Source organism: Podarcis raffonei, chromosome 5 (genome assembly GCF_027172205.1).
Source record: "Podarcis raffonei isolate rPodRaf1 chromosome 5, rPodRaf1.pri, whole genome shotgun sequence".
NCBI lineage: Eukaryota > Metazoa > Chordata > Lepidosauria > Squamata > Lacertidae > Podarcis > Podarcis raffonei.
Window position 1 is genome coordinate 53,986,626 of NC_070606.1, and position 18,670 is coordinate 54,005,295.

At 39.6% G+C, this 18,670-nt stretch overlaps 1 protein-coding gene across 7 annotated transcripts in view; it reads right to left on the minus strand.

Moving 5' to 3' along the window:
* The window catches only part of RBM20 (RNA binding motif protein 20), a 107,710-nt gene that overhangs the window by 37,758 nt on the left and 51,282 nt on the right, over positions 1-18,670 (minus strand). The window contains exon 1 of one of the 7 annotated variants that reach the window (XM_053389243.1): positions 644-807. The exons of the other annotated variants lie outside the window; for them this stretch is intronic. The gene's annotated coding sequence lies outside the window, so the exon portion shown is untranslated. Of the gene's footprint in view, positions 1-643; positions 808-18,670 lie in introns of those variants that run through there. 7 annotated transcript variants of the gene reach the window in all.

The following is an 18,670-nucleotide window of genomic DNA, read 5'->3' on the forward strand; positions in this document are numbered from 1 at the left end:
TATATTATGAAAATGCTGAAAAAAGTTTGGAAATGTATCAGTATTCCTATTAATCTAACATTAGATTAAATGCATTTATTTTTGCTGTAGTATTATTCTAAAACTGTGATGCAGTATACTTTCAGTTATGAGCAGTTGTCCCATGGAAATAAATGAATTTTACGTATAACTGTATTTAAGTTTACACTGTTTGTTTTAAGAAACGCTTGAATCTTAAATATATAAGATTCAAATATTAATAAAAAGAAATATACTTGTTTATAATTTTATAAGATTTCATAACTCTTGTTTTCCAGAAATGAAACATGAAAATAACTTAGGCTCATGTTTTGTTATTCAGTTTCACTTTTCTCAAATAGTTCGATGCCCAGTGCCTAAATATCAACAAGTAAAATGTACACATAAAAACGCAATCCCTTGGTAATGTAACACATTTTTAAAATGTGACAGAATAATTTAACAGAACATTCAATTGTTAACTTCTGTTGTAACACAAAGTTTTGTTTCAATTTAAATTATAAACCAATCAGACAATTTTATACTATAGTCACTACTGTACAGGGGGAAAGAACAACATTATGGAGATGATAGAAACCTGTTTCACTTCCATAACAGCAGACTGAATGACATAAGAGAATCTTACCTTTTGGAGCATACCAAAATGCAAATAATATATCGTTCTGATCATGAAAAAGGATAGTGAAGTAGTCATTTCTGGTGTTATACACAGTCTTGTAAAATTTCATTTACACGTTTTCCCTGCTTAAACAACACACACACACACACACACACACACACACACACACACAGCTACATCCACGACTGGAAGATAGGTCACATGGCTCTGGGTGCCATTCTTATTGCATTACACATGCTGAGTGTAAATGGCAAACAATATCAGTTGATGTTTATGCCATATGTTCCGTCTCCTCACATTATTACCACCACAGCAGAGACATAATTCAAAGAATCCTGAAGAGGAGAGGATATTCTAGTTTAATAGATTCTGCATAGCAAAAAGGAATCAGTTTGCTTTTGAATAGGAAAAAAACACTGGAATGAATAAACCTATGAAGCTTAAAAGCAAGCACTGGAACATTTACATTGTACTCGATCGGCCAAATTGTCACCCGAACGCAGTGTTACCAAATCTCATATTTTAATACCTTCATTTATATTTATACCTCATACAATATACTTGTACACCATACATTATTGAACACGTTTTGTATTATATTCCTAATACATTCAGAAAGTGGCAGGAGATGCCCCTACACTCAATAAATATTGTAGAAAAAATGAATACACTTGTGCTACTATCAGAATAAATATATATAACCAGTAAGCATATATATTACTGAAGCTCTAACTGGAATTACATAATTACTGACATTAAAAAACTTTAGTGTGAAATTTAGTATTATAATTCAAGTCTGAAAGAACAGGAATGATTGTTTCAATAGATAGGCTTGAAAAAGTAGCTTATTAAATTGCCCTGCTATTAAGATTTATTATAAAATAAATATTTTTAAAGAGTTAAACTTTACTTTTATTTACGTAACAGACAAGTTCAAATATTCAGTTAACTACAATTTTTAGGCAGTGTGTGTGTGTGGGCTACGGGTTTTGCATATGAGGTTTTTTAAATAGAGCATATTGTTGCACCAATCAAATAATTTCTTTTACAATTAATTTTTTTGCAGTTCATCTGATTCATCTTTAAAAGATCCTAAGAAAGACATCTCTTTTCCAAATATCATTTAGTAAGCGTTGTTAATCTATGAATCTGTTGAACCATAGAGGGCATTTATTTGTAGTTTACTAAGTTTTTGTACCTTAGATAATCAAACTAAAAATATATTTGGAAGAAAACTCAATTTGCTAAAAATGCTTTCGTAACATTATAGATTTGCTCCAAGACTGACTTTTTGCTGTGTTTTATTTGTAACATCTCAAAAATATTTTCTTTAAAGAATTTAATGGCATGATTTAGGGCCGTCGTATCTATATAGAAGCTCGCTTGAAGTTTAACTAAAATGGAGAGTACTCAACAGATGGTCTTCCGTTGCATGAAACTTCAACAGTAGAAAATAGCCGAAAAGTCCAGAAAAAGCTATAGAAAGCTCCGTAACGCATGTGTCAAAAAAATATATATGAACATGCTGGGCATATCCTATTAAGAGTACTAAAAACACATTACATACTATCGTTATCAAACCTCCACAATGAATCTGTTTCACGTAAAGTTTCCGAGAAGCGTACGGAAATACATATGGTATGACTAGCCTAATAATCACAGTCGATTTCTAAATCCAACAACGAAACCAATCCTCACCAAAGTCTTGAGTATAACTAGCACCTGGATTCTGGGGGTCCTTTCGGTTCCAGCGACTCAGCCATCCTACAGCATGGGTCAATCTTGAGACCCGTTCTTTGCACAGACTAAATGTCCGTCTCCTACAAGTCAAGATGGACTGACGACAGAGTAAAGCAACCCAAATTAGTAAGATTCCTTCTACCTAGCGTACAGCCTGCTCCCAGTATTTTAAGTCTAGGGCAAGCAATATTCCAATTGCTTAGTCTTACGTTGTCCCCTATTACAGTCTAAAATTTAGTTTGTCATCCAACATTTTTATTTCACTCAGCACCTTGGGGAGAAACTGCCCCAAATAACAGCATTTCAATGAACCATGGCAAGCCTCACTCTTGTGGAATGTAATTTCCCACCCACCCCAATAAGGAATTTCAATTTAACCACCAAATATGGATTTCTTCCTTTCAAGAAAGCATTGCTCCCCATAAAATATAAAGAAGTATAATGCACCTTTCCCTTTGCTCATAGCTACAATTAAATGACCAAAATAAAGTCTTTTAAGGGTTCTTGCCTTATTTGACATCTGAAAATTAATCCAGTGGAGAGATGGATTTGTGATGGTACAGCCTTTCTGTACTTGATATGTAACATCAGGACTAGGAGCCATTTTACTGTTTTCAGATGGGAATTCTGGTCTAATCTCTAACCCACACTTGATCCATATAGATGGTCAACCATCTGTCTACATGCATGCCCAGCTGTTTGTGTAATAGGGTGTCTGAACAATCTGTAACTCAAGGGAATTCATAGACACATCTTAAATTGCACGGGTGTAAGAGAAAATCATTAAAACCATCTGTAGTGTGAAAAAATGCTAGAGAGAAACAAAACATTAAATGGCAATGACTCCAGCAAAAATAATCAAGACAATAAAGTCCTCCTCTTTCTTATAGTGTGTGGTAGGAAAGGTAAAGGACCCCTGGGCAGAAGGTGACTATGGGGTTGTGGCGCTCATCTCGCTTTTCTGGCCGAGAGAGCCAGTGTTTGTCCAAAGACAGCTTTCTGGGTCATGTGGACAGCATGACTAAACTGCTTCTGGCGCAAACCGACACCGTGACGAGTGCAGGAGCGCACGAAAATGCTGTTTACTTTCCCACCGCTGTGGTACCTATTCATCTACTTGCAACTGGTAGGCTTTTGAACTGCTAGGTTGGCAGGATCTGGGTCAGAGCAACAGGATTCAAACCACTGACCTTCTGATCGGCAAGCCCAAGAGGCTCAGTAGTTTAGACCACAGCGCCACCCGCATCCAGTATGTGGTATATGCCTGTGATACTCTTCTCTTGAAGGAAAAGATAAAATACTATTGTTCTTGATCATTCCCACCTATTCTGTATCTTTTTGGGTGGAAGAATGAGGCAAGGAAAATGTCTAGGATAAATGTCAGAACTCAGGCGCTTAGGTCAAAGGCTATTTGGGCCTACATGGTAGCATTTTCAAATATACTTACACATTCAAGTTTGAGTGAGTTGACAGAGCTACACGTTTAATAAGGTTATAGTGATGTCAGAGCCACCATATAAGAGTGGTTTTGAAGCTACAAACTTATTGGAGATGGAACAGAATCTATTCCTTTCCAAGTAGCTTAATTAGACTTGTGATATTCATCACTGTTTTCCACTATTTTGATATAAACTTCCTGTTTCTCACTAAGGCTTTGTTCAAAGTTTAAACTATGGAATTTGCTCCCAAAAGATCACCACAAACTTGGATGGCTTGAAATGATTAGACAATATTTCATGCAGGATAAGGCTACCCACGGCTCTATGCCACAATGGCTATGTTCTATCTCCACTGTCAGGGGCACAATGTCCCTGAATACTAATTCTGAGAGTCACATGTGGGGAGACTGCTGTCACACATGTCCTCTTTGTGGGCTTTACATAGGCATCTATATGGCTGCTGTGAGAAGAGGATGCTGCACTAGATGACATTTTGGTTTGATTTAGCAAAGCTCTTCTGTTCCTATGACAGATTATTGTAGATGCAGCCTGGCTAGTGGAGAATGGAGTGGAATTATTACTTCTTGTGATCTAGACACTAGACTTCTGTTTTTAGCAGCCACTTTGCAGCGCTGGCTCATGTTTAGCTTGTGATCAACTAAAACTAGATCTGTTTCACATGCACTAGTGCCAAGCCACGTCTCCTCCACCCTATACTTGTGCCTTTGATGCTTTGTACCTAAATGCAGAACTTTACAATTATGTTCATTTTATCATGCTTGTTTTAGCTCAGCATTCCTGCCTGCCAAGATCATTTTGAAACTTGATTCTGTATTTTATGGTGTCAGCTACCCCTCCCAGCTTTGGATCATCTGCAAATTTGAAAAGCATCCCTCGTACACATCTATACACTCTTCAACATTCAAGTAATTTATAAAACTGTCAAAGAGCATGGAGCCTAGCACAGACTGCTGTGATGATCCACTCTGTTTGGCACACTCTCCAAGGAAGACCTGGCCTGAAGGCAAGTCCAGCTGCAGCAACTTCTTGACTTTCTACACAACTGAACTAATACCAACAATGGATTCTTCCTAAAATTGTTTTTTGCATGGAAAATTTTTTGGGTGAGACCTCCTATTGTCGGTAATGCAAAAAGGGAATAATTGATTCTGTGGAGAGGTCAGAGGGAGAAGAATATTAGGAGTTGTGGGATGCTGAAGAGGCAACAGAATTTAGTGAACAAGGAGAGCTGGTGACAGGGAGCAGTTCAGACTCAGAGGCTGATGCAGAGGAGGTGGGGTAAGAGACTGCAACAGGAGTTTGCCTCTCCTAATGCAATTAGCTCCCCTTCTCCTTGTCTCCAAGGACATGCAGGATGATGTGTAAAGCAGAACAGAGATTAAAGGTTCCAGACACAGTTGGAGGTTGCTTGGGAAACACCCAGCAGGGGAGGAGTCTTGGTAGAAGGTGAGCACCGTCAGTCCTGGCAACTGCTATAAAGGGGCAAGACCTGCTGGGAAGTGTTGCTGAGATGTATGACATTTTTTGTGAATAAAGGATTAACTGAACTGACAGACTCTGCCTCTTGTGTGCTGATCAGCATTTGAACCCAGATTTGACACAAGAGAACAACTCACCACCTGAAAGACTACCTTCAGCGACCAACTTGAGATTAATGTAGCTTGACATGATAATAAAGTATAACATGAGAAAAATCCCCTTTGCTCTGAGATTCTTTTGTACTGTATGTTTTTTTATTTTTGGTCTATTAATCGTAACAAATTGATTGATTGACTGACTTACATGCAGAACAGGATTAAAATTTCATTGGTAAAGAAAGGGAAATGATAGCAAGCTCATCAATCCTGCAGACAAAACTGTTGCAATGCATTATTTAAAAAAATTAAGCATGGGCCAACACTTTTCAAACCTCATTCAGCAGTAGACCTTTAAAGCTAGAATGTGCAACTTGCCAAACACAGAAACCCAAGATATAGTTATAGTTCTGCTCTATTACTATGATACGACAAATTTCAATAATGGCGTTTGTAGCCATGTCGGTTCCACATTATAACAGTGAAATGATACCGTTTAACTGTGCAATTTTGTGGTAAGAGTTGAAAAGGTGAAAGCTTGTGGTAGATTTGTAAGCTTACAGCAGTTTTAGGCTCCAATCCTATAAAGCTAAGAGTAAAACCAACTGAGTTCAGTGGGTCTTACTTCTGAGTAGACATGAATGGGATCATACTATCAATCAACTATTGTTAAAAGGTCCGTCATTTTATTATTCTGCATCAGGACAATCACATACAGTAGCTCTTCCATTCCTTTGGATTTCCTGATTTGATAAGTGGCTTTTCAATAAAAAGAAAACAGACAATTCTTATAAGCTGAGAATCTGAAGATTCTTGTTTCTTAACTACTGTGGTTAAAAATTTGTATATCTTTTTTTAAAAAACTAATTAGGATTTTTCATTTTGTAGACATGTCCACTTTTTATAATAATTTACAACACTGCACTGTTTGCTGAGGCATTTTAACATTTTATTTTTAATCAAAATCCAAAACTGATGTATCTGTATAGTCAATACGCCCGTTGCTTCAATACAAAACTGCATTCTTAATAAAAATGTAAGTGGTGATCTTTTTTTGGGGGGGGGGATCTAGAAAAAGAATAATAATAATAGTATGAAACACACTACTGCTGATGGGAAAATTCTATAAAGAGTGACATCCAATGTTTAGTTATACTCAGAACAGGCCCCCTAAAATTAATGGTCTTTAAGTCGAAGTATGATTACTTAGTCAGATATGAGCCCCAGAGCATTTTTTCTCTTTTCCAACCAAACACAACCAAACACAATAAGTCTTTGGTTATAAAAAGAAAAGAGAAATGAAAACAAATATATTAGGACCTAATTTACACCAGTTCGTGACACACCTAGGTCAGCAATTCAGGAATTATCATCTCAGGAGAAAGGACCAAACTTGCAGATAGGAGGTGTGTAGATGGAGGTACTATTTGTATGAATGAATGATTCCACTTGAGGGATGCACACACAGCCATCACAATTCTCATTAAGCAGTCACCTAGTCTTTTTTTAAGGTGCAAGTACCCAGTAGCCTCTTCATACTGTCCTGTCCTGCCATTTCATTATTTTTTACTCCGCCCCCCAACCCAATTTTATCTAGTTCTTTTCAGGTTTCAGCAATGAAGTTCACATCTTTTGTTTTAATGAGACATCAGCCATTTCACTCCCCCATCCTTGTACCCCAGCAAGACAGCTACCAAAAGCTAATTACTACCAGTGCAGGATTGATCTATTTAAGATAACAGAAAGGCACACTGCAGGTGACAATAAAATCATAGAGCGTTCCCATTACAGAAAAAGGTATAAAGCTTGTGACAGGCAAGTTGAGAGAAAGAAGCAGATTTATAAGATATTTCACCAGCAACTGCTCTCAGTGAGGTTGTGATGTTTATTTTCTCCAGCTTGAGTAATTCTGGTAGCACTGCCCAAGTTGTTGATGACCCACTCTCTGGATCATCACCTTGTAGTGGTGAGTGGGCTTGCACGTTCCTGTGATCCTTGTGAGCGAAACTGTCAGGAGTACCGTACTCCCAGCAAGACGGTAAGGTCAAGGGAGAAGAGCTAGACAAAGAATGATTTAAGAAGTCCCCAATGGCAGAACAGGCGGAAGATAACAAGGGAAATACTACAATGGCTGTGACGGCAGATGAAGGCTGCAGCAAATAAGAATCTACCAGTCACCGTGATACTCATGCCATCAGAATAGAGCCTTACTGCAAAGACTGTGCATTGGTCAGCGTGCACTGATCTCCACACATAAGGCTCACAGGCGTCTTCCAGAAACACACCCCAAGCCCAACTCACCCATCCACCAAAAAGCCCCATGGCGATCGGCAAATGATAACGGGGGCAGGACCATGAAACCTGGAAGCCCCTAGTCATGAACATGGGTGGTGGATACAGATTCAGTCGTTCTGACTTAAGGATGAGGCAGTTGAGTAGCCCGGCTGTATCCACAACTGAGCAGCCCTATTTAGGATCCACTCTCTTCACCCCGAAAAGGGGGAGGGGGGCTAAACATAGTCTGCCTCTTTTTCTCCTGAATGGATTACCACACCCAGTGGTGTCACCACCCAGCGGTCGTAAAAGACAAGTGAAATTTGGAACATGGATTATACAGACTTTGCTGGATAACACAGATAATAAATATCCCGAACGCAGGAGTGTCATCATTGTAAGCTGCAAAGTTTTAATATCAATAATGCAGCACTTCAAGAAACTCAAAGAGCAAGAGAGGGACAACTGAAGGAAGAAAAAGAAGGAAATACATTCTTCTTGGATGGTCTACCTGAACAAGAATGATGAATACATGGCGTAGGCTTTGCTATAAAAAATGATCTTATAAAGCTCTTGTCAGAAGTCCCTATTGGCATTAATGAGCGACTTTCAACCCTTCAAATAAAGCTCACCAAAAACCAGCAGACAAATATTTTACATGCTAATGCACCAACAGTGGATGTTGATGAAGACATTAAAGAAAAAAATTATTCTCAGCAGGATGCCATCCTACCAGAGATGCCTAAGGAGGATAAAATTAGCTTCCTGGGTGACTTTAATGCAAGAGTTGGGCAAAATTCCGATCTGTGGCCAGGGACTATTGGGAAAGAAGGAATTGACAAAAGCAACCAGAACAGAATTTTACTCTTTGACTATACAGTGGTACCTCGGGTTACATACGCTTCAGGTTACACACTCCGCTAACCCAGAAATAGTGCTTCAGGTTAAGAACTTTGCTTCAGGATAAGAACAGAAATCGGGCTCCGGCAGTACACCAGCAGCAGCAGGAGGCCCCACTAGCTAAAGTGGTGCTTCAGGTTAAGAACAGTTTCAGGTTAAGTACGGACCTCCGGAACGAATTAAGTACTTAACCCGAGGTACCACTGTATGTCAAGCGCACAAACTTGTTATAACCAACACACTCTTAAAACATCATGGAAGCACCCTCAGAACCACTGGCACCTCTTAGACTATGTAATTGTCTGAGCCAAAGATTGCCGCGATGTTCTCCTTACCAGAGCGATGACGAGTGCTGATGACTGCTGGACAGATCACTGATTAATATGTTCCATGATGGTTATTGAAATGATATCTCAATGCAGGCTTCAAGGAAGGAAACCAAGGCGCAAAATGAATACTCAAACCCTTCAATATCTTATAAGTGGGACTGCTTCCAAATGACTCTTTAAGGGCCATCTGCTTTCAGAGTTCCCTGACAATATTGAGGAACACTGGACCAAGTTGTGAACAAACTATTGGATACCAAACCAAGAAACACCAGGACTGGTTTGATGAGAATGACACCGAGATTGAATGCATTATCAACAAAAAAAGGATGGTCTTTCAGATCTGGCAAAGAGATAGAAACTGTGCCACTAAGGGGAAAAAACCTATGCCAATGCTAAGGTTGAGGTTCAAAGAAAAACCAGAGAACTAAAGAACACCTGGTGGATAAAAAAAGCTCAAGAGATTCAGCACTTAGCAGATACTCATGATGCATGGGTCTTCTTTAAAGCCACAAAGACCCATAGCTGCTGAGATCCTCTCACAAATCTTCAAAGTGGGCGGAATTAAACTTACACAACAACTTTACAAGCTCATCGAAAAACTCTGGGGGAGAGAGGAGATCCCACCAGACTTTAGCGATGCCAAAATCATCATTATTTTTTTTAAAAATGGTGATAGAAAGGACTATGGAAATTATCGAGGCATCTCTTTATTAGCTGCAGCCAGCAAAATTCTTGCAAGGATCTTAGCAAACCATCCCCTAACTATATCCAAGGATATCCTTCATGAATCCCAAAATGGTTTGCGACCTCTAGGGGGAGAGTGGGTATGATTTTCACTGCTTGATAGCTTCAAGAAAAATGCAGAGAGCAAAACCAACCCCCCCCCCCCGTATATGGCATTTATTGACCTGACTAAGGCCTTCAACACTGTAAAACACACTGCCATGTAGACTGTCCTTCTGAAAATCGGCTGCCCAGGTAAATTTGTGAACATCCTTCAGCTCCTTCATGATAATATGATGGCAACAATTGCAGATAACAATGGCTCTCAAAGTGAACCATTCACAGTGGAGTCAGGCATTAAACAGGAATGTGTTATCACCCCAGCTCTATTTATTATCTTCATCACCATGATCCTACATATTGTCAAAGGGAAATTCGCCACTGGGGTAGAAATCATATATCAAACAGATGGAAAGCTCTTTAATCTGAGTAGGCTAAAAGCAAAGAGTAAAGTTACTGTAACTTCCGTCATAGAGCTTCAGTATGCTGATGACAACGTACAGTGTGCACACTCAGAGAATGATCTCCAAAACATCCTAAATATCTTTGCAACACCACAAATCCAACTTAATGGTGTGATGTTGGAAAATGTCGACCATTTTTCCCACCTGGGCAGTGCTAAATGAGAGATCAGTGGACACAAGCTGTGAATTTAAAAACAAATCACCACTAGATGGAGATGTCTGACTAAATCAATATTAAATAGGTTGCTTGTGTTGTATGCATCTATACTGAGGGAAAGATAAATCTAGGAACTGGAGGGAATTTATCTCCTTAAAATTATCTCAATAAAAACATAGAAGAAAAACTACATTCACCTAAGACCTATTATATGTTTCAGAAACATAGTTAAGTCTTTTAGGACCCTACAAAAAAAAATTCCCAAGTAATGTTTTGGGGAAATGCAATATGCCTCTCTCTTTCTTGTACTTTCAAAGGTTTTCTCTGTTTCATTTACAATGTGTTTATAATGCAAATGAGACTTGCCATGCAAATTTAAAAACCTATTCTTTCCAGAGACAGAAAGAGGTCTATGTTTATGGTTATTCAGAGCAAGTATATCCCTAAGACTGAGGTTTAAAACCAAACAAAGCCCTTGAATTGATCTCTGAATATTTCCCCCATAAATGGGTTTATAGTTACGTTTATGCCACCAGTGGATTTTAAGACATACTGTACATTTCAAGGGAAATAAATGGACAAATGCTGATTAAGAGAAGTTAACTAAAAGACTAAATTCCTTTGCATAACTCACAAAGGAAACTATTCAAAACAGAACGCTACTGCATTCCATTGTAATTGATGGGGCGGTGGGAAGGGAGAGATTATAAAATTTGTCTGAAATAAATAAATGCATTGTCTATCAGAAAAAAATCCTAATTAGGTATTCTCAGGACATATGGATAGGCAAGAGAAGAGAACAACAGTAACTCTCATTCCATCTCCATAATACAAGCAACATACGAGTATAAAACAGTTCATTAGCAGCTTATCAAGTTTTGGTTTTTTTAGGATTCAGGTACATGACCCATTCAAAACATAACTTTGTAGCATAACTCTGCAAGTCCTGGTTCAAAGATCTGATTCCCATACAACAGATCTGGGTTCCCCAGTGTGATGCCTGTGGGCACCATGGTGACCATGAAGTCCTACCAAGGCACACTTTTCCTCCCCCTCTGTGATGGATTCTAAGGATAAAGTTGATGAAGCAGTTCCAATTCCTCCTTGCTAGCTTTCCCATGTTGTCTGCTAAGGCCCCCGGCTGCTGTTTTGACTGGAGGAGAGACACTAGGAGTATTTTCACTGGATGCCAGCATACAAAGAGGAGGGGAGGCAAATAGAAAGAAACAAAGGAAGAGGTGGGTTTGCCTGTGTAGAGAAGGGGGTAAGAGAAGAGGACCAAGCAAACCAAAAGAGAGCTGAGTCAGCAGTGTTAACACGGGCTGCTGGAATCAAGAGAAGCACTGGCTGGCTTCACAGTTTTTCCTACATTGTGATTTTTGCATAGCATGCACACACACACCATGATTCACGATATATTTCCAGGTCAAAAATGAAACTGATATCACGATATGGACTTCAGACTGCTTTTAGATGACATAGTGATATATCGCCCAGCTCTGCTACCTGCCTACCACTAAGTAGCCATAAAGTGAGGAGGATGGTTCTAAAAAATTAAGCAAGCATAAGGGGGAGACACCCTTCCTTAAGTAGCCTTGCGGAAGAGAACAGAAGCAAAAAAAACAGCAACCATGGGTGGAGGGGAATGGAAATCTGTGAGGGGAGAAATAGGAGGGAAATGGAACAGCCATAAGGGAAGAGGGGGCCATGTGTGTTTGGGCAATAATCCTGGAAAGCAAAAGATAGCACAATTGCGTCCAAGTGACAAAAGAGAAAGGATGTACATGCCTGTAGAGGGAGAGGGAGTGATGAGGAGGGTAAGTTGTCTGGCAGAAAGAAAAGAGTTTGCCTTCTCTGAAAGTATATATTGTTGGAACAGAAAGCAGAGTTCAAATGAGATGTCCTATGTTCTGTGGCTCAGACCTCACCTCTGCCTTGTACTCAAGTCTCTTGTGCAAATTACTCATATTTCAGCTTCACCAGTTGTTGTTGTTGTTGTTGTTGTTGTTGTTGTTGTTGTTGTTGTTGTTGTTGTTGTTGTTTCTATACCACCCTATACCCAAAGGTCTCAGGGCAGTTCACATTAAAAATCACTTACATAAAATCAAAACAAAAACCAGATTACCCCCACCCCCACCCGAAAAGAGCCAGCATTTTAAAAAGGCTATAGGATATCAGATTAGGCAAAGGCCTGGTTGAAGAAGAATGTTTTCGCCTGGCAGAGAAAGCCCATTCTCGTGTTGCCACTCTCCTGACCTCTCGAGGAGGAGGTACACGAACAAGGGCCTTAGAAGATGATCTCAGGGTCCGGGTAGGTTCATATGGGAAGAGGCAGTCCTTAAGGCATTGCGGTCCTGAGCTGTTTAAGGCTTTATAGGCCAAAATCAGCACTTTGAATTGGGCCCGGAAACTAATTGGTAGCCAGTGCAGTTGGACCAGGATCATGTAATATGCTCAAACTGTTTTGTTCTGGTGAGCAACCTGGCCGCTGAGTTCTGCAGCAGCTGAAGTTTCCAAACCATCTTCAGAGGCAGCCCTACGTATAACAGTAATCTAACCTTGAGTAATCTTGCAGTAATCTAACCTTGAGGTTACCAGAGCATAGACAACAGTGGTTAGGTGATCCCTGTCCAGATAGGGGTGTAGCTGGGCCACCAGCTGAAGCTGATGGAAGGCACTCTGGGCCACTGAGGCCACCTGGGCCTCAAGCGACAGCAAAGAATCCAGGAGTACCCCCAAGCTATGAACCTGCTCCTTCAGGGGCAGTGTAAACCCATCAAGAGCAGGCGATCTCCCAACCATCCGGTCTGAGGAACCACCCACTAACAGGGCCTCAGTCTTATCTGGATTGAGCTTCGATTTGTTGGCTCTCATCCAGTCCATTACCGAGGCAAGTTTACCTACTGTGGCTAATAGATATGGATACCAAGCCTTTGGCTGGTTAAACAATCTAAGGCTTTTTAAACATGTTTGTAGCAAGGGGGCTATTGGTTTGTTTGGGGGTTTTTTATATGTATTTTGCTCGTTTTGTAACTTTGTGTTGTGAACCACCCTGTGATCTTTGGATGAAGGGTGGTATACAAAAATTTAGTATATCATCATCATCATCATCATCATCATTTCATTGAGTGACTGTAAGCTCCAGTGTCATAACTCCCACAACAAAATTAGCATTAGAAATAAGCTCTATTTGTACTGTTCTTTTTTCTAGTGCTATGATATTTGTTTGCCCAGACAGGCACATTATGTGACCCATAAGAGCAGTAAAATAACCAGACTGTACAATAGTGAAGCTCAACATCAAAAAAATAAAATAAAAACGAAGATCATGGCCACTGGTCCCATCACCTCCTGGCAAATAGAAGGGGAAGAAATGGAGGCAGTGAGAGATTTTACTTTCTTGGGCTCCATGATCACTGCAGATGGTGAGAGCAGCCACAAAATCAAAAGACGCCTGCTTCTTGGGAGAAAAGCAATGACAAATCTAGACAGCATCTTAAAAAGCAGAGACATCACCTTGCCAACAAAGGTCCGTATAGTAAAAGCTATGGTTTTCCCAGTAGTGATGTATGGAAGTGAAAGCTGGACCATAAAGAAGGCTGATCGCCGAAGAATTGATGCTTTTGAATTATGGTACTGGAGGAGACTCTTGAGAGTCCCATGGACTGCAAGAAGATCAAACCTCTCCATTCTTAAGGAAATCAGCCCTGAGTGCTCACTGGAAGGACAGATCGTGAAGCCGAGGCTCCAATACTTTGGCTACCTCATGAGAAGAGAAGACTCCCTGGAAAAGACCCTGATGTTGGGAAAGACGGAGGGCACAAGGAGAAGGGGACGACAGAGGATGAGATGGTTGGATAGTGTTCTCGAAGCTACCAGCATGAGTTTGACCAAACTGCGGGAGGCACTGGAAGACTGAAGTGCCTGGCGTGCTCTGGTCCATGGGGTCACGAAGAGTTGAACACGACTAAACAACAACAACAACAATAGTGATAGGATAAAATCAGGCCAAATATTTATTGACAGAAGCAGGCAGGGCCAGGGTTGGCATGGCATTGGGTCCTAGGATCAGTTCATCATTCCACAAGCCCCATGGAATGGATCTGCTGGGTTTGGATCATTCCAAACCTGAACTACGGGAGTCAGCCAGTGTTAAACCTTGCTGTGGTGCAAGCCAAGCAAGCAAGATCTCACTGGGAGACCAGGGTGCAGATTCCAACCAGGCAGATACTGAACCTATTTGTTTAAAGTGGAGCAACAGAACATGCATTTGCAGAAGAGATGCATAATTCTATCTCAAGTAGCTGCTGGATACAGACACACAATTAACTTTTTCTCTTCCTATTAGGGAAGACATCATTTTACATTTGGCCCTATATCTTCCATAAGAAAACATCATTTTCCATTCGGCCCTGTATTTATCACATAGAACACTGTTTCCCTTCCACTGCAATTCATCTTCTGCCCAAAACTATGTTATTCATCTTGTTGTGGTGAAATTATGTAACTTATGTAAATTATGCCACCTCATTCATTCCATTGCAAAGGAAATGCAATGCAAATGGGGGAAATACCACAACCAATTACATATCATTTGCAGACTGAGCAAGAGCAACTATTATTACTGATCATATTCACTGGATTGATTTCCATTTCGGACATGGGATAATAAGTGAGCATCAGCAATTTCCTCCCCTGTTTCCATTTTCATTGAAATTTCCTGACATCCCCCCATAGATACTTGGTGATGAAAACGCTGAAGTACATGCAATTTTCAGGTCTTCATTATAATCACTGACTTCTAAACTCCTCTCAAGAAGTGAGTCACAGAGAGTTAGGTCATGGAGGGACTTGAGGAAATGGTTCAAAGGCATCAGAAATCTCAAGTAGAATGAGATCAGAGAAAAGTCCTTTAGATATGGTGCTCTAGTAGGACTAAAGGAGATGGTTGGCTGTATCAAAGACAGCAGAGATCTCAAGTACGATGAGATCAGAAAAGAGTTCTTTAGATATGGTGCTGAGATCATGGCAGCTTTAGTGCAGAGGCAGAAAGTGAGAATGTAGAAGGTCAAGAGAAAAACTGGAAGAGAGAAAACCAAGGCAGTACTATTATGTTCCAGATGTTCGGAAATAAAGTGTAAAAGGGAGTTCAGTAGGTAGGTATAGGGAGGAGAATTGAAATTTGGGCATAGCACCTGTTTCAATTTCTTAAGGTGTCAGGTAAAACAATTTTATTTAAAGCATTTGATGGGATTTAATTTTAGGCAGCAACTGCTTTTTCATCTGTTTAGTTCTGTTGCTTTGAATTTATATCTCTATTTTATTTTGTCTTTATTTTTATTTTGTAATGTTTAATTCATTTTTATTAAAGAAAAAGATATAACTTATTATTTTTAAAAATATGTTAAAAGATAGAAAAATAGAAGGAAAAAATAAATTATTATTTATGTTCTAACATATTATATTTAGTTTTCCATGAATCTTCTATGTGTATAATAAGTGCAAAGTAAAATAAACTTAAAATAAAAGAGTAAACACAGAGGGTTTGAGAACTGCACATTCTATCACATATTAGCAAAAGACATTACAGTTCCTCTTTTTATATTTACCTAGGAAAAATGTCACAATATGTTTTTGCAGGAGGAAGGGGAGAAACTCCTCAGTTTCTTAATAATTTGTTACTCAGGGCCAAACATGACATCATATCAAATGTGGCTTTGAATATAAAATGCATTTTTAAAAATCTAAGCATCAACTGCTGGAGGTGGTGTGGTAATTATTTTATTTATTTATTGCATTTATATCCCATCTTTCCTCCAGGAACTCAACGTAGTGTACATGCTTCTCCCTCTCCTCATCTTATCAGGATGATCAGAATCACATGCACGGACAAAATATCCCTTTTCTACCCTTGCTGCAGGTCTAAAATCTACCAGCCGCCACCACCACCACAACTGTCCTATCTATCTATCTATTTATTTAGTGCACATATTACATGCAGAGACACATTTAACATTATTTACAATTTGCTGCTATTACACCTGTTCTTTGATTCTTCCTGGTTTGATAATGGGGGACAAGCTTTATTGTGCAGGACATCATAAAACACTAGATTAAAACCAACTTTTGCTTAATGCCATAAAAATAGAGTGTTAAATAAAAAACAGAAGAGTCTTAATCACAGCTGTGTAATTCAAAGACTACAGTGATGAGGGAAGGTTTGCTTCACATTGGTGGCAGCCTATCTTCAAGAGCAATACATGAAGCAGAAGGCTAGTTATGTTTGAAATCCTATCCAGACAAGTCAAACAGCCTTGATGCTTCATCTACAAAAATATGTGCCTCCCACACCTTCCAAGCTCTTGGGAAGTTATGAATTTCACATACTTCAACATATGTTGTTTTTCATTTGCTGCCAAAAGATTGAATTTCTTTCCAAGCATACAAAACTAGAGTTTTTGCATAATACTATGACACATACTAGGGATGCGGGTGGAGCTGTGGTCTAAATCTCAGAGCCTAGGGCTTGCCGATCAGAAGGTCAGCGGTTTGAATCCCCGTGACGGGGTGAGCTCCCGTTGCTCAGTCCCAGCTCCTGCCCACCTAGCAGTTCAAAAGCACGTCAAAGTGCAAGTAGATAAATAGATACCACTCTGGCGGGAAGGTAAACGGCGTTTCTGGTTTGCCAGAAGCGGCTTAGTCATACTGGCCACATGACCCAGAAGCTGTATGCCAGCTCCCTCGGCCAGTAAAGCAAGATGAGCGCTGCAATCCCAGAGCCATCTGCAACTGGATCTAATGGTCAGGGGTCCCTTTACCTTTTATGACACATGCTATTTGTCTTATCGGGGTTTTTTAATCGTTTTTTTATCTTTTTTTTCTTATCGGGTTTTTTTTTAAAAAAAACTGGACACCCACATTTTAGCCTATTTGTTTTAAAATATGCCCTGTTTTTTCAAAATATGGCATACTTTTCTGACACAATTGTCATCTAGCATTCACCATCTAGCTCCACTGAATTCTATAAAACAGAGAGAAAAGTTCTATAGAGGTTGTTTAAATTCTTACAAATTCTTACAAATCCCTAGAAAAGTTGGGAGTATTCCACATAACTTTCTTAGTTTGGGATTAAGTCTTAAATTTGCTACATAAATCCAAGCTACCAGGTCCAACTGCTGGTATAAGCAGCAACCCTAATTTCAGTAAATTCAAGTTGTGGGCTTATTCTGCTGTGATTTTAAATTGTCATAAGCTGCCTTGAGTAGTAAATGGGCAGTACCCTGCTCTAAATTCCTTGAACCAAGGGTGGGATACTAATGTGAAAAAATAATGTTTTCCCACTGAAAGATTATGCACTTTCCAAGATATTTCAGATTTAATGAAAATCTCCTCCTCCCCTCTTTTGAAGTCCTTCACTGGATTAGAAGTTTGTAGGAAGCAGCATCTGAATCCACACCATTATCAATTAAACATTTCAGGAATATATATTTTATGTGAACTGAAATTATATGTAATTGATTAGCTTTTCACATAGAAAGGAATCTGATTTTCTGGGAGTTGTACACCAACCTTTCTAAATACAGTGGTACCTCGGGTTACATACGCTTCAGGTTACAGACTCCACTAACCCAGAAATGGTGCTTCAGGTTAAGAACTTTGCTTCAGGATGAGAACAGAAATCGTGCTCCAGCGGCGCGGTGGCAGCAGGAGGCCCCATTAGCTAAAGTGGTGCTTCAGGTTAAGAACAGTTTCAGGTTAAGAACGGACCTCCGGAACGAATTAAGTACTTAACCTGAGGTACCACTGTATTAAATATTGCCTGATGTTAAGTATAACTGTTTGGCTTGCACTTCTAAAATAAACTGGGATGTGGAGGAAGAAACTGGCAGAGGTCTGGGTGGCAACTTGAACAACCTATGTGACTCTCTGCTCAACACAGGGCACCTTTAAAGTGAATCAGCTTTTCCAAGCTTAAAACAGGCACAATCAACACAGCGTTACCCAAATGTTGCTGAACTACAACTCCCATCACCACTTACCATTAGCTATGCTTGCTGGGGCTGATAAAGAGTTGTAGTCCTCAACATCTGGAGAACACTATGCTGAGTATCCCAGGCTTAAAGTAAAGAAAACCTTAAATCTCCTTTGATTGCTTAAAGCACCAGTACGTCGATCACGGTATATGATAGTGTAGTCTTTAATTTTATATTACTGCGTGTTAAGTGCTCTCAAACACTCTAGGGGCTTGCTTTGCAACTGAATTCACTTTAGCAGGCTGCTCAGAAAAGGCAAACACAAATGCTGGTGTTAAATTTGATGTACCAAGATTAGAAGATATAATATTTCAATATG